Raw genomic sequence first — 14,712 nt, forward strand, 5'->3', positions numbered from 1 at the left:
ATTTCGTCTGTTCCCGCACTGCAAGAATCTACTATTTTTTACTACCATAACACTTTTTTCCATTATGATATCGGAAAAAAATAGTAAAAACTCGTAGATTCTTGCAGTACGGGAACAGATCAATTTTGCAATTTTTAATAAAAACTAGAAGTTCTTCCAAATGATCCCAGTTTTTCGATTTGCAGTAAGTATGACAGGTGAAGAGTCTATTTATGAGTTTAATTTTTTCAGGCTTAAGTTTGGAGTGTTTGTACCAGGGTTCCTTGTATGGTTCGTTGAAAAATTGATAAAACTAAGCTCCTTTCAAAATACATTCCTCTTTATAAACGGTGACGAATTCATTCCATTGCAGCTGTTCTATTTTTTTGGAAGCATCAGTCGCCGAAAGACTGTGTGATATTGTACAACCAACTTGAGCAGCATGTTTTGCGTAATAGTCGGCGGTTTCATTTGCGAGAATACCAACGTGAGACGGTATCCATATAAAGGTAACTTTTTGAATATTCGATTTATTAATTTTATTAATGATATTATAAACATTGCAGTTTCTGGAGCTGTTTTCTTGAAGTAGGGTGCAAGTATTTTTACTGTCCGTGAAAATGGCGGCAGTACTAATTCCATCCTCAAGTATAATGTCAATGGCTTTTTCAATTGCATGCAGTTCTCCTGATTTCTAGCTACTGGAAGTTACCAACAATCAGTGGGTAATGAAATGGTTTCTTTTCTTTGTAAGAGTGCTGTTTGGCACGTCATTGATGAGTGCCTGAATTTCTTCGAGGAGTATATTTGCTTTGAGTGGATCACAATGTGTCACCCAGATGATGAGAGTAAGGTTAAGCGGGACTTTTACGACATTGCAGGACTTCCATGGATAATTGGATGCGTTGATGGTACACATATCCGTATTAAATCCCCAGGAAATGATGTAAAACTTCTATATTACAATAGGAAAGTATTTTACAGCATTAACGCTATGGTGGTATGTACGCGGGTAATTAAATAAACATATATCCTTTAAAATTATGATATATTTAAGGTATGCGATCATACAACCAAAATAATGTTCGTTGACGCTAGACATCCTGGAGCTAACCACAACTCATTTATATGGGAACAAAGTCCCATTAACGAAATTTTAGAAAGAGACTTTGAAAATGGAAAACGAAATACGTGGGTCCTAAGTAAACCTAAATTAAAATATAAATTCGTCCTAACTACCATATTGAATCCTTAGGGGATGGTGGATATAAGCTGAAATCATACTTAATGACACCGTATAGAAGTCCTCAAGATCTGCCTGAAAGAACATTTAACAAAAAGCACATAAGCTCAAGAAATGTAGTAGAACGTTGCTTTGGAGTGTTAAAGAATAGATTCCGCTGTATTTTAGGATCGAGAGGGCTTCATTATGATCCCCAAAAGGCAACGAAAATAATTAATGCATGTTGTGCTCTTCATAACATATGCCTATTTTATAATTGTCCTCAACCAGAAGTCATTGATGCTGTAGAAAGCACACAAGATCTACATCGCGAAGTGGAAATAAATGACGATATACGAGCTACATCAATTAGAAGACATATAGCAATTAGTTTATAAAGCGAAAATAATGATCTTAGGGGTCATCTAAAATGAAATGAATCATGGTAAAATATTATTTTATTTCAATAAATAAATTAATTGAAAACAAATAACTTGTTTTAAATATAGCAAAAATTATATGATTAAAAAGAAGAAAATATAAATTTTTATTTAAGCGCAGTTGCTAAATTTTCTAAAATTTGTTCAATCCTTGTAGCCGCTTGTGCATGTTTCTCTGCTGCATCTGCCAGTCTGTTCATCGCCACGGTTTGTTCCTTTGCATAGTTTGAATGGTCTTCAGCCGTGTCAGCCAATCTTTTCATATATGCAGCCTGTTGTCGTGTTGTAATTTAATTTTTTTCCGATATTTCTAGTTGTCGCTTAATTAGGCTAATTTGATCCGGGGACGAACTTTTCTTCTTTTTTCGTGCTGAAACGTTTACTTCGGCAATGTGTTCCGAACATTTTTGTTTCCGTGGGTTTATAGCAGCCTCGGGTGTCTCATTTTCACAACTATCCTTTTGAATCGGGGAAAATTTGGCTACATCCTTAGGGGATCTTGGTGGAGTGCTTATTAATTTCTCAAACAGAATTTATTGAAGTATTTGACACTTCTTCTGGTAACTCATCGTTCGATATATTCTTTTCCACTTGTTTTGTTTTTTTGCATCCAAACAAGTTCCCTGGTGGTGCAGCAGCAGATGATAGGTGAAACGTTCTGTCGATTATTTCCTCAATTTCTATTAGGTGATAAAAACGATTAAGGCCACCACCAGTAGGATTTAAGGTTTTCTTATTATCAGCAATTTTCTTCTTTGTTCGCGATTTTAAATCCGCCCACGTCTGCAAAAAAATATATCAATTGAACTTATGTTTTTTATGTAGTAGTCACAATAAGCATGTATACAGTGACAGTCATTTGGGCAGCGAGTGGAGATCAAGGTCAAACAATTGTCTTGTGGATCGCCAATGTTACTCTTTGATAACTTTATTATGAATGTGGGGAGTCAGGGATGTTGCCCATTTTCACGGTTATTACCTTTTTTCCATTCGGCAATTGAGCGGGACGGGGGTCCTAGACAATTTAACATTTCAGCAATTTTTGACCATTCTGCATCTGTACATTTCCGGCTGGATCCAAAAGCAGGGATATTTCTTCCTATATCTGGATTTTCCTCCATATAGCATTTCCAGACTAAATGAAACCTTTTACAAATTAAATGAACCCTTTTCCAAATTAAATGAAACCTTTTCCAAATTAAATGAAACCTTTTCCAAATTAAATGAAACCTTTTCCAAATTAAATGAACCCTTTATTCTTATCCAAGGAAATATAATATTTGCAGTAATTTTAAACCAATATTTGAAAATTAAATCAAAGAATATTAACAAATATAGTTGTATGGCTATGTAATTAACATAAATATTCTTTAATTCGGTGTGGTTTTATTTAATATCTTTACTACATAATACTAAATAAATAGTAATACAAACTGGGGTATTTCTTGACATTTGAATAAATAAATATTTTAGAACAAGAATTGTGAAATACATATTTGACTTAATAAATTGTTGATGATAAGGTAACTGCTTATCTTAATGAAGGGGTTCCCGACTTGCAGCTTGTGGGATTTTCAAAACCATGTCCATAACGTAGTTAGAACAATCTTGCCGAGTAAGCTTTTGAATACTTCGCTCGATTACATCAACAATGTTCCATTCCATGTTCCATTGAAACGTCACACAGCTCAGCTCTTGCACATAATTTTATTTTTGAAAATGCATTTTCGATTGGATTTAGCATTGGAGAATAAGGCGGTAAGAATTTGAGGTTGCATCTTTTGGATTCGATCAAATTTTTTATGTCATGTCGCTTGTGTATTTGTGTAATTTTTCTCCTTGTTGGGGTATCCATTTTGTAAAGTCTTAAGCATATTTTTGTCTCAAGCCTAATGTTCTGGAGTCATTCATTCGTTCTATTTCAATAGAGGCCATATTCAACGTAATTTTTAATTTCCGTAATCCATTTTCTATGCAACTTGTGGAAATATTTATATCATTTTCTCTCAACAGTTTAGTTTTTATGGCTTTGAGGGTAATTCCAGGTTGACTTTCTATATAGAACTCGATCAGACTTAAAACTTGTGGTGTCAACAACCTAGTTCTATTTCCTCCACGCTTATTTTCCTTCAATGTTCCAAAATTTTGTTTGTATATTCTTATTAATGTTTTTGCTGAATTTATTTTTATGCAGGTTAAATTTGCAGCCTCGGAAATGGTTCTCCCCTCTTCATAGAATTTAAATAATAACAATTTCATGTCTCTTGTTATTTTGTTATACTGACCCAATTTGTTTCGGGGTCTTGTAGATGTAGCTTCGGTAAGTTCTGGAGCATTTCCATTTGCAATACTTAGCGAGGATATTGATTCTTCCTCAGGTTCCCAATTATCAGAGCTTCCCGAGCTAAAATCAGGTTCGCATTTATTTTAATCGTTGCTATTTTTAAATACAGTGAACTCTCGATAATGTGAACATCCAAAACAGTGAACTCTCGACAATGTGAAGTAATTACAAACAAAATTTTGGAACATTGAAGGAAAATAAGCGTGGAGGAAATAGAACTAAGTTGTTGACACCACAAGTTTTAAGTCTGATCGAGTTCTATATAGAAAGTCAACCTGGAATTATCCTCAAAGCCATAAAAACTAAACTGTTGAGAGAAAATGATATAAATATTTCCACAAGCTGCATAGAAAATGGATTACGGAAATTAAAAATTGCGTTGAAGATGGCCTCTATTGAAATAGAACGAATGAATGACTCCAGAACATTAGGCTTGAGACAAAAATATGCTCAAGACTTCACAAAATGGATACCCCAAAAAGGAGAAAAATTACACAAATACACAAGCGACATGACATAAAAAATTTGATCGAATCCAAAAGATGCAACCTCAAATTCTTACCGCCTTATTCTCCAATGCTAAATCCAATCGAAAATGCATTTTCAAAAATAAAATTATGTGCAAGAGCTGAGCTGTGTGACGTTTCAATGGAACATGGAATGGAACATTGTTGATGTAATCGAGCGAAGTATTCAAAAGCTTACTCGGCAAGATTTTTCTGACTACGTTATGGACATGGTTTTGAAAATCCCACAAGCTGCAAGTCGGAAACCCCTTCATTAAGATAAGCAGTTACCTTATCATCAACAATTTATTAAGTCAAATATGTATTTCACAATTCTTGTTCTAAAATATTTATTTATTCAAATGTCAAGAAATACCCCAGTTTGTATTACTATTTATTTAGTATTATGTAGTTAAGATATTAAATAAAACCACACCGAATTAAAGAATATTTATGTTAATTACATAGCCATACAACTATATTTGTTAATATTCTTTGATTTAATTTTCAAATATTGGTTTAAAATTACTGCAAATATTATATATCCTTGGATAAGAATAAAGGTTTCATTTAATTTGGAAAAAGTTTCATTCTATTTGTAAAAGGTTTCATTCCAATTGGAAAAGGTTTCATTTAATTTGGAAAAGGTTTCATTTAATTTGGAAAAGGTTTCATTTAATTTGGAAAAGGTTTCATTTAATTTGGAAAAGGGTTCATTTAATTTGTAAAAGGTTTCATTTAATCTGGAAATGCTATATTTTACCAATGTTTTCATTTGTTCCATTGTTGACTTTTTCGAACTGTAAACATTTACAATAAGCGTATATAACATTTTAAGGGGATAACGAAGATTTATTTACCTTTTTCCCTCCATTTCAATTACATCCATAAATTTTTATTTTCTTCACGACAACAAAATATCAAGTGACGAATTTTGTCAGATACGTTCGCATTTTGACATACGATTCGAAATACATAAACCAAATTTCATTTGAAAATTATACGTTGCGTTACGTTTTCTTTCGTATTCACTTTCGAGTCTATATGCGTAAAAAATGTGTTTACAGAAACATAAATTAATTTTCTTTCGCATTGGAAGCGAAAGAAACCTTCCCTCCGAAATACTAAAACAGGCTATTAAATTCCTTAGTAATGATACAAATTCAGTTGCTTTTTGTGGATGTTTACTGTTGGCGGTCTCAAAATCATAGCTGGTTGTTAGCATAATAAAATCATCAGCATATTGAAAAAGTTGTGTATTTTCATCAGATAGTCCGTGAAGGCCTAGTGTATATATAGCATTTCCAGATTAAATGAAACCTTTTACAAATTAAATGAACCCTTTTCCAAATTAAATGAAACCTTTTCCATATTAAATTAAACCTTTTCCAAATTAAATGAAACCTTTTCCAAATTAAATGAAACCTTTTCCAATTAAAATGAAACCTTTTACAAATAGAATGAAACTTTTTACAAATGGAATGAAACCTTTTACAAATAAAATGAAACTTTTTCCAAATTAAATGAAACCTTTATTCTTATCCAAGGAAATATAATATTTGCAGTAATTTTAAACCAATATTTGAAAATTAAATCAAAGAATATTAACAAATATAGTTATATGCCTATGTAATTAACATAAATATTCTTTAATTCGGTGTGGTTTTATTTAATATCTTTACTAAATAAAACAAAATAAATAGTAATACAAACTGGGGTATTTCTTGAAATTTTAATAAATAAATATTTTAGAACAAGAATTGAATACCCGGTTCTAAATGCGAAATACATATTTGACTTAAAAAATTGTTGATGATAAGGTAACTGCTTATCTTAATGAAGGGGTTCCCGACTTGCAGCTTGTGGGATTTTCAAAACCATGTCCATAACGTAGTTAGAACAATCTTGCCGAGTAAGCTTTTGAATACTTCGCTCGATTACATCAACAATGTTATGTTCCATTGAAACGTCTCACAGCTCAGCTCTTGGACATAATTTTATTTTTGAAAATGCATTTTCGATTGGATTTAGCATTGGAGAATAAGGCGGTAATAATTTAAGGTTGCATCTTTTGGATTCGATCAAATTTTTTATGTCATGTCGCTTGTGTATTTGAGCGTTATTTTCCAACTCTGGATTGATTTTCTCAAAAAAAAAAAAGATCTATAAATAATTTAAATCTGTCTGCATTGACACTGGAATTAGAAACGATTGTGTGATGTACAACTCCCGCGTTGTTTATTGCTGCAATTATAGTGACATTACGACCTCTGACCGTAGGCAACACAATGTGTGCTCTTGTCCCTTGTCTTAAACGGGCTTGAGTTCTTCGTATGTGAAGATTAAATCCACACTCATCAATTATTATTAATTTTTCTCCTTGTTGGGGTATCCATTTTGTAAAGTCTTGAGCATATTTTTGTCTCAAGCCTAATGTTCTGGAGTCATTCATTCGTTCTATTTCAATAGAGGCCATCTTAAATGTAATTTTTAATTTCCGTAATCCATATTCTATGCAGCTTGTGGAAATATTTATATCATTTTCTCCTAACAGTTTAGTTTTTATGGCTTTGAGGGTAATTCCAGGTTGACTTTCTATATACAACTCGATCAGACTTAAAACTGATTTTAGCTCGGGAAGCTCTGATAATTGGGAACCTGAGGAAGAATCAATATCCTCGCCAAGTATTGCAAGTGGAAATGCTCCAGAACCTACCGAAGCTACATCTACAAGACCCCGAAACAAATTGGGTCAGTATAACAAAATAAAAAAAAACATGAGATTGTTATTATTTAAATTCTATGAAGAGGGGAGAACCATTTCCGAGGCTGCAAATTTAACCTGCATAAAAATAAATTCAGCAAAAACATTAATAAGAAGATACAAACAAAATTGTGGAACATTGAAGGAAAATAAGCGTGGAGGAAATAGAACTAAGTTGTTGACACCACAAGTTTTAAGTCTGATCGAGTTGTATATAGAAAGTCAACCTGGAATTACCCTCAAAGCCATAAAAACTAAACTGTTAGGAGAAAATGATATAAATATTTCCACAAGCTGTATAGAATAAGGATCACGGAAATTAAAAATTACATTTAAGATGGCCTCTATTGAAATAGAACGAATGAATGACTCCAGAACATTACGCTTGAGACAAAAATATGCTCAAGACTTTACAAAATGGATACCCCAACAAGGAGAAAAATTAATATTAATTGATGAGTGTGGATTTAATCTTCACATACGAAGAACCCAAGCCCGTTCAAGACAAGGAACAAGAGCACACATTGTGTTGCCTACGGTCAGAGGTCGTAATGTCACTATAATTGCAGCAATAAACAACGCGGGAGTTGTACATCACACAATCGTTTCTAATTCCAGTGTCAATGCAGACAGATTTAAATTATTTATAGAATTTTTTTTTTTTTTTGAGAAAATCAATCCAGAGTTGGAAAATAACGCTCAAATACACAAGCGACATGACATAAAAAATTTGATCGAATCCAAAAGGTGCAACCTTAAATTCTTACCGCCTTATTCTCCAATGCTAAATCCAATCGAAAATGCATTTTCAAAAATAAAATTATGTCCAAGAGCTGAACTGTGTGACGTTTCAATGGAACATAACATTGTTGATGTAATCGAGCGAAGTATTCAAAAGCTCACTCGGCAAGATTGTTCTAACTACGTTATGGACATGGTTTTGAAAATCCCACAAGCTGAAAGTCGGGAACCCCTTCATTAAGATAAGCAGTTACCTTATCATCAACAATTTATTAAGCCAAATATGTATTTCGCATTTAGAACGGGGTATTCAATTCTTGTTCTAAAATATTTATTTATTAAAATTTTAAGAAATACCCCAGTTTGTATTACTATTTATATAGTTTTATTTAGTAAAGATATTAAATAAAACCACACCGAATTAAAGAATATTTATGTTAATTACATAGGCATATAACTATATTTGTTAATATTCTTTGATTTAATTTTCAAATATTGGTTTAAAATTACTGCAAATATTATATTTCCTTGGATAAGAATAAAGGTTTCATTTAATTTGGAAAAAGTTTCATTCTATTTGTAAAAGGTTTCATTCCATTTGTAAAAAGTTTCATTCTATTTGTAAAAGGTTTCATTTTAATTGAAAAAGGTTTCATTTAATCTGAAAATTCCAAATTAAATGAAACCTTTATTCTTATCCATGCTATATAACATTTCCAGATTAAATGAAACCTTTTACAAATTAAATGAAACCTTTTCCAAATTAAATGAAACCTTTTCCAAATTAAATTAAACCTTTTCCAAATTAAATGAAACCTTTTTTAAATTAAACGAAACCTTTTCCAAATTAAATGAAACCTTTTCCAATTGAAATGAAACCTTTTACAAATAGAATGAAACCTTTTCCAATTGAAATGAAACCTTTTACAAATAGAATGAAACTTTTTCCAAATTAAATGAAACCTTTATTCTTATCTAAGGAAATATAATATTTGCAGTAATTTTAAACCAATATTTGAAAATTAAATCAAAGAATATTAACAAATATAGTTGTATGGCTATGTAATTAACATAAATATTCTTTAATTCGGTGTGATTTCATTTAATATCTTTACTACATAAAACTAAAACAAAATTTTGGAACATTGAAGGAAAATAAGCGTGGAGAAAACAGAACAAAGTTGTTGACACCACAAGTTTTAAGTCTGATCGAGTTCTATATAGAAAGTCAACCTGGAATTACCCTCAAAGCCATAAAAACTGAACTGTTGAGAGAAAATGATATAAATATTTCCACAAGCTGCATAGAAAATTTATTACGGAAATTAAAAATTACGTTGAAGATGAAATAGAACGAATGAATGACTCCAGAACATTAGGCTTGAGGCAAAAATATGCTCAAGACTTTACCAAATGGATACCCCAACAAGGAGAAAAATTCATATTCATTGATGAGTGTGGATTTAATCTTCACATACGAAGAACCCAAGCCCGTTCATGACAAGGAACAAGAGCACACATTGTGTTGCCTACGGTCAGAGGTCATAATGTCACTATAATTGCAGCAATAAACAACGCGGGAGTTGTACATCACACAATCGTTTCTAATTCCAGTGTCAATGCAGACAGATTTAAATTATTTATAGAATTTTTTTTTTTTGAGAAAATCAATCCAGAGTTGGAAAATAACGCTCAAATACACAAGCGACATGATATAAAAAATTTGATCGAATCCAAAAGATGCAACCTTAAATTCTTATCGCTTTATTCTCCAATGCTAAATCCAATTGAAAATGCATTTTCAAAAATAAAATTATGTGAAAGAGCTGAGCTGTGTGACGTTTCAATGGAACATAACATTGTTGATGTAATCGAGCGAAGTATTCAAAAGCTTATTTGGCAAGATTGTTCTAACTACGTTATGGACATTGTTTTGAAAATCCCACAAGCTGCAAGTCGGGAACCCCTTCATTAAGATAAGCAGTTACCTTATCATCAACAATTTTTTAAGTCAAATATGTATTTCGCATTTAGAACCAGGTATTCAATTCTTGTTCTCAAATATTTATTTAATAAAATGTCAAGAAATACCCCGGTTTGCATTACTATTTATTTAGTTTTATGTAGTAAAGATATTAAATGAAATCACACCGAATTAAAGAATATTTATGTTAATTACATAGCCATACAATTATATTTGTTAATACTCTTTGATTTAATTTTCAAATATTGGTTCAAAATTACTGCAAATATTATATTTCCTTAGACAAGAATAAAGGTTTCATTTAATTTGGAAAAAGTTTCATTCTATTTGTAAAAGGTTTCATTTCAATTGGAAAAGGTTTCATTCTATTTGTAAAAGGTTTCATTTCAATTGGAAAAGGTTTCATTTAATTTGGAAAAGGTTTCGTTTAATTTGGAAAAGGTTTCATTTAATTTGGAAAAGCTTTCATTTAATTTGTAAAAGGTTTCATTTAATCTGGAAATGCTATATATTAAAAAGAGTTGGGCTTAGACAACTCCCCTGTGGATTACCGTTATAAATCTCTAAAGATGAATTGTCCATTTTCAAAATTCGTTTGCAGAGAAAGTTAAGGATCCTTATTCGAATTTGCGATGGTATATTGATTTCTTCTATAATTGTTTGAAGACAGCTTATGTCCACACATTCGTATGCTTTGGATACATCCATTGATAGTATTAAAACTTTGGCATTGTTTTCTTTATATACAGTATTTTTCGGTTAATTGACCCTACGGTTAATTGGTTTCCACGCTTGGTTCAATTACATGGTGGGGCAAAAAATATTTCATAGGAAAATACATGTAAATTTTCTCGGATAATAAATCCATCTTAATTGATTGTCCCGCTTAATTGGTTCAAAATTCATGTCATCAAAAATAAATTTCATTTTACTTTTCAAATAATCTGTCATTTTTTGCATAAATATTTGACATAATTTGTGAAAAAGACTAGGTTGGACCTCTACTAATTGAAAACATATGTTTATTGCTAAGGAAAAACTGCGAAAAGCGTAATTATAATTGCGTGATTACTGTAATTGAACAAACTATTCAATTAAGCGGGTTCGGATAATTGGTTCCTCGGTTAATTGAACTAAAATTTGTGCAAAATTTGATGTGCAATTATTCGAAAAATACTGTATATTTATTGTATGCAGAAGGTCATTTATGCATGTCGATGTCGACACATGCCTTCTATAAGCATAAGTCTTTGATGGAAAAATATTATTGTTTTCGATAAAATGATTTATCCTTTGTTTAACCATTATGTTTATTATTTTAGCCAGGACAGAAATTAAAGTAATGGGTCTAAAATTAGTCACAGTATCGAGATTCTTACCAGGTTTTGGTATGGGAACAATCTTTATTTTGCGCCATTCATCCAGATAATCACACTGTCTCCATAGTTTGTTATAAGCTGCCAGCAGTTTATGTTTTCCTTCATGTGACATTTTGTCTATCATTTTGTAGGTAATACCATCCAGGCCTGCTGCAGATGGTTTGGTTTTTTGTTAAAGAACATTATTTAGCTCATCGAAAGAGAAATCGGTGCATTGCTGATTGACATTTGTTTGAAAGACAGTTTGAAAGTTATTGGGAACTTGGTCTCTTAGATGACGAAGATATATTTCATTATTATCAGAACACCATTTTGAATTAGGCTTTGATTCAACAAAAGATTTACAACCCTTCACATATCGAAATAGTGCTTTAGAATTAGACGCTTTGTTTAATTCTGAAATATTTCTGTCTCTGGTTTGTATTTTGGCCTGTTTAACAGCTTTTTTGAATTTGTTTATAGCTAAATTAGCTTCTAAAGCATTTTTGGTGCTTTTACAACTTTCAAACTTTTTCTCTGCCGCTTCCTCGAGACGTCGGTACTTATTTAAATCATCGTTCCACCAAGAGTTTATTTTATATTGGGTCCGATAACAAAAGTAGATTTTTGGATTAAACAATTTAAATCCGTTTGGATGTTATTCATGTTGTCAGTGATTTGTAAGTTGACTATGTTTTTAAGATGTTTCATTGCAAGAAAAGACTGCTTTTTTATACGCACCTCGTCAATTTGTATTAGAATTTGTCTGTGATAACTTCCTCCAATTGAAGTTTTTATTACCCGCCACGTCACGTTTGATAGTATATTTGTAAAAGTTAGGTCTAGTACTGAGCCTAATGAATTATCAAAAACATTTTTCTTAAAAGTTGTGAAACCATCATTGATACGGAAAACGGAGCTGTCCATCAGGGTTTTAACGGAAGAACCACGGACTGTCTCAAAATTGTCACCACATGCTTTGCTTCTTGCATTGAAATCACCAGCTATAAGAACATTCGGTTTTCTATCCAAAAAATATATAAGTTTGGAAAGTTCAATTTTTAGATCATTCGATTTCACAGAGTGTGGAAAATACACCGACACAATTGTCAGATTTGGAGAAAGGTTTGTGTTTCACAAGTCAAAATGTCTAAGTTTGAGTTAAAATTGATTTTTAAAATTTAACTTTGCTTTTATGTAATATGGCAACACGGCCGTAATTGTCGCTTCTTTTTTTTTAAATTAGATTGTAGTTTTTAATATACGAAGTTGATAGATTTTCATCGACATTAAAAATTTCACTGAGTATACATCATACATACATGTCACACTTGTTTAAATAAATTTCAAGATAGCTTTTGTTTTTATTCAGACTTTGAATGTTGTGTTGCAGTATTCTCATTTGTAGGTTTGTTGATATTTATTGAAGATTCTTGATATGGTGCATTAAGAGCATTTGTAAAGTTGTTTAAAATTTCCAATCCTTCTGCGCAATTTGTGTTCGATAAAAAAATTGCCATTTGTTTGGTAAATGTATTTAAAATTCTTTCATATTCTGAAACCTTAGAAAAATTGCCATAGTCAAAAATTGGCCTAGTAGGCGTTATTGTTTCTGGATTCGCTATTTCTAGAACATTTTTTGGGGGTAAAGCTACCACTTTATTATGTTTTACTCTAGTTTGTCTGCGGTTAAACTCTTGGTTAAAAGACATAGCCTTAAGATTTTGTTGATATTAGAGGAAATTGATTTTCATATTGTGGATCATTCAGAATCTCATAGTAGTTTGAATTGTCTTTACGCAGACATTCTTTCCTTCATATTTTCGATATTGCCATTAGTTCCAATATATTGTTTTCATTTTCATACCTGGGGCATTTTTTTGCATCCATAGCATTATGGTCACTCATATTGCAAAGTATGCATATTTTAAGAGTGCAGTAAGTAGGACATTTTATTGTGGAAAGACATACATCACACTTTTGTTCAGTGCAGTCATTTGGGCAAGCTATATTTTGGCCACACAGGAGACATCTTTTTTTTTTTTTTGCTCTACATCTTAGCGCAATGTGTCCTAAACGGCCACAGTTTTTGCAAAGACGAGTTGACGGTATGTATAATTCACTTTCAACGAGGGAATTACACATTTTTACTTCTTTTACTATAAAGTCCGCAACCAAACCAACCTTAATTGTTTGTGATGGAACATAATTACCATTTTCATTTTTGTAATTGAATCTAAAAACCAATACGGCTTTAAAGTCGTTGTCACTTTGGTTAATTTGATCAATTATCATTTTTCCATCGAATTCAACAGGTACCGATCTTATAACATAGAACTTTTGCACAAATCTATCTGGGATGAACGCATTTAGTCCAATGCGTTTCACATTTGGATCTAAAACAAAGTTATTTGCGGAGTTGTAGTTATTAAATGTAAGACGGAAAGTTTTGTATGCAATATTTTTGGAAATAAAATGGGCATTAATATTGGCTTTGTCCAATTTAGCATATAAGTGAAGCTCCGAATTTTCCTTCTTGAACTGATGAGATCATCTGAAGTCACCAGGACGTAAAAAGGACCTGGATGGTGTTAATAATAAAGGACGGTTTTATTATCGTATTCATTGTAATTTAGTATATTGGTTTTATTGGAGTTATTGGAGAAGTGTTATCTGTAGTGGTAGTGTTTGTGTTATTAGTGTTATTTGTGAGATTTGTGTTGTTTGTGGGATCAGTGATGTTTGTGTTATTAGTATAGTCTGTACTATTAGTGTTATTGCCATTCTTGAATGTGTTTATATCGTGTGGTACGGTGTCACACCGATTTGCCGGTGTGACGCCGTATCCAAATTTAATTTGAAAAACTTATATAATATGGAAAAATACTGGAAAACGATGCAGAAAGCTTTTGTTAATTTCGTGAATTTTATTTTAAAAATTACGTTGAAAGTATTTTGAGACATGGAAAATTCTTCGTCTGAATCCATATTGTATCAATAAACACCACTTTAAAAATTAAACTGGCGAAGTAAACAAACAACACTCTTTGCTCTCTATAGCACTCACTCTGCCATTTTATAGCTTTGAAATAGCATGAACTATTATTGCATGTAGTATCGCATCGCTTCTCGCTTGCACTCTGACTTCAGCCTTACACATGTAACAGGCCATGGCTTAATTAGAGGAAAGATGTCGAAGCGATAAAAATGTAAATTTACAGCCTATTTCTGTAAAATTCGAAACGAACGAATTCGAGTGACTACCACCAAACCTTTATTTATGTAAAAATGTTTTTTATTAAAAACAAAAATAAATGACATATTTTTCAAAACCAAGGAGGTTGGTCGTGAGTCGCTCGAATTCGTTCGTTTAG

The sequence above is a fragment of the Musca vetustissima genome, unplaced genomic scaffold (assembly GCF_032173495.1).
Source record: "Musca vetustissima isolate MV318-11 ecotype Yass unplaced genomic scaffold, APGP_CSIRO_Mvet_v1 utg7427, whole genome shotgun sequence".
Taxonomy (NCBI): Eukaryota; Metazoa; Arthropoda; class Insecta; order Diptera; family Muscidae; genus Musca; species Musca vetustissima.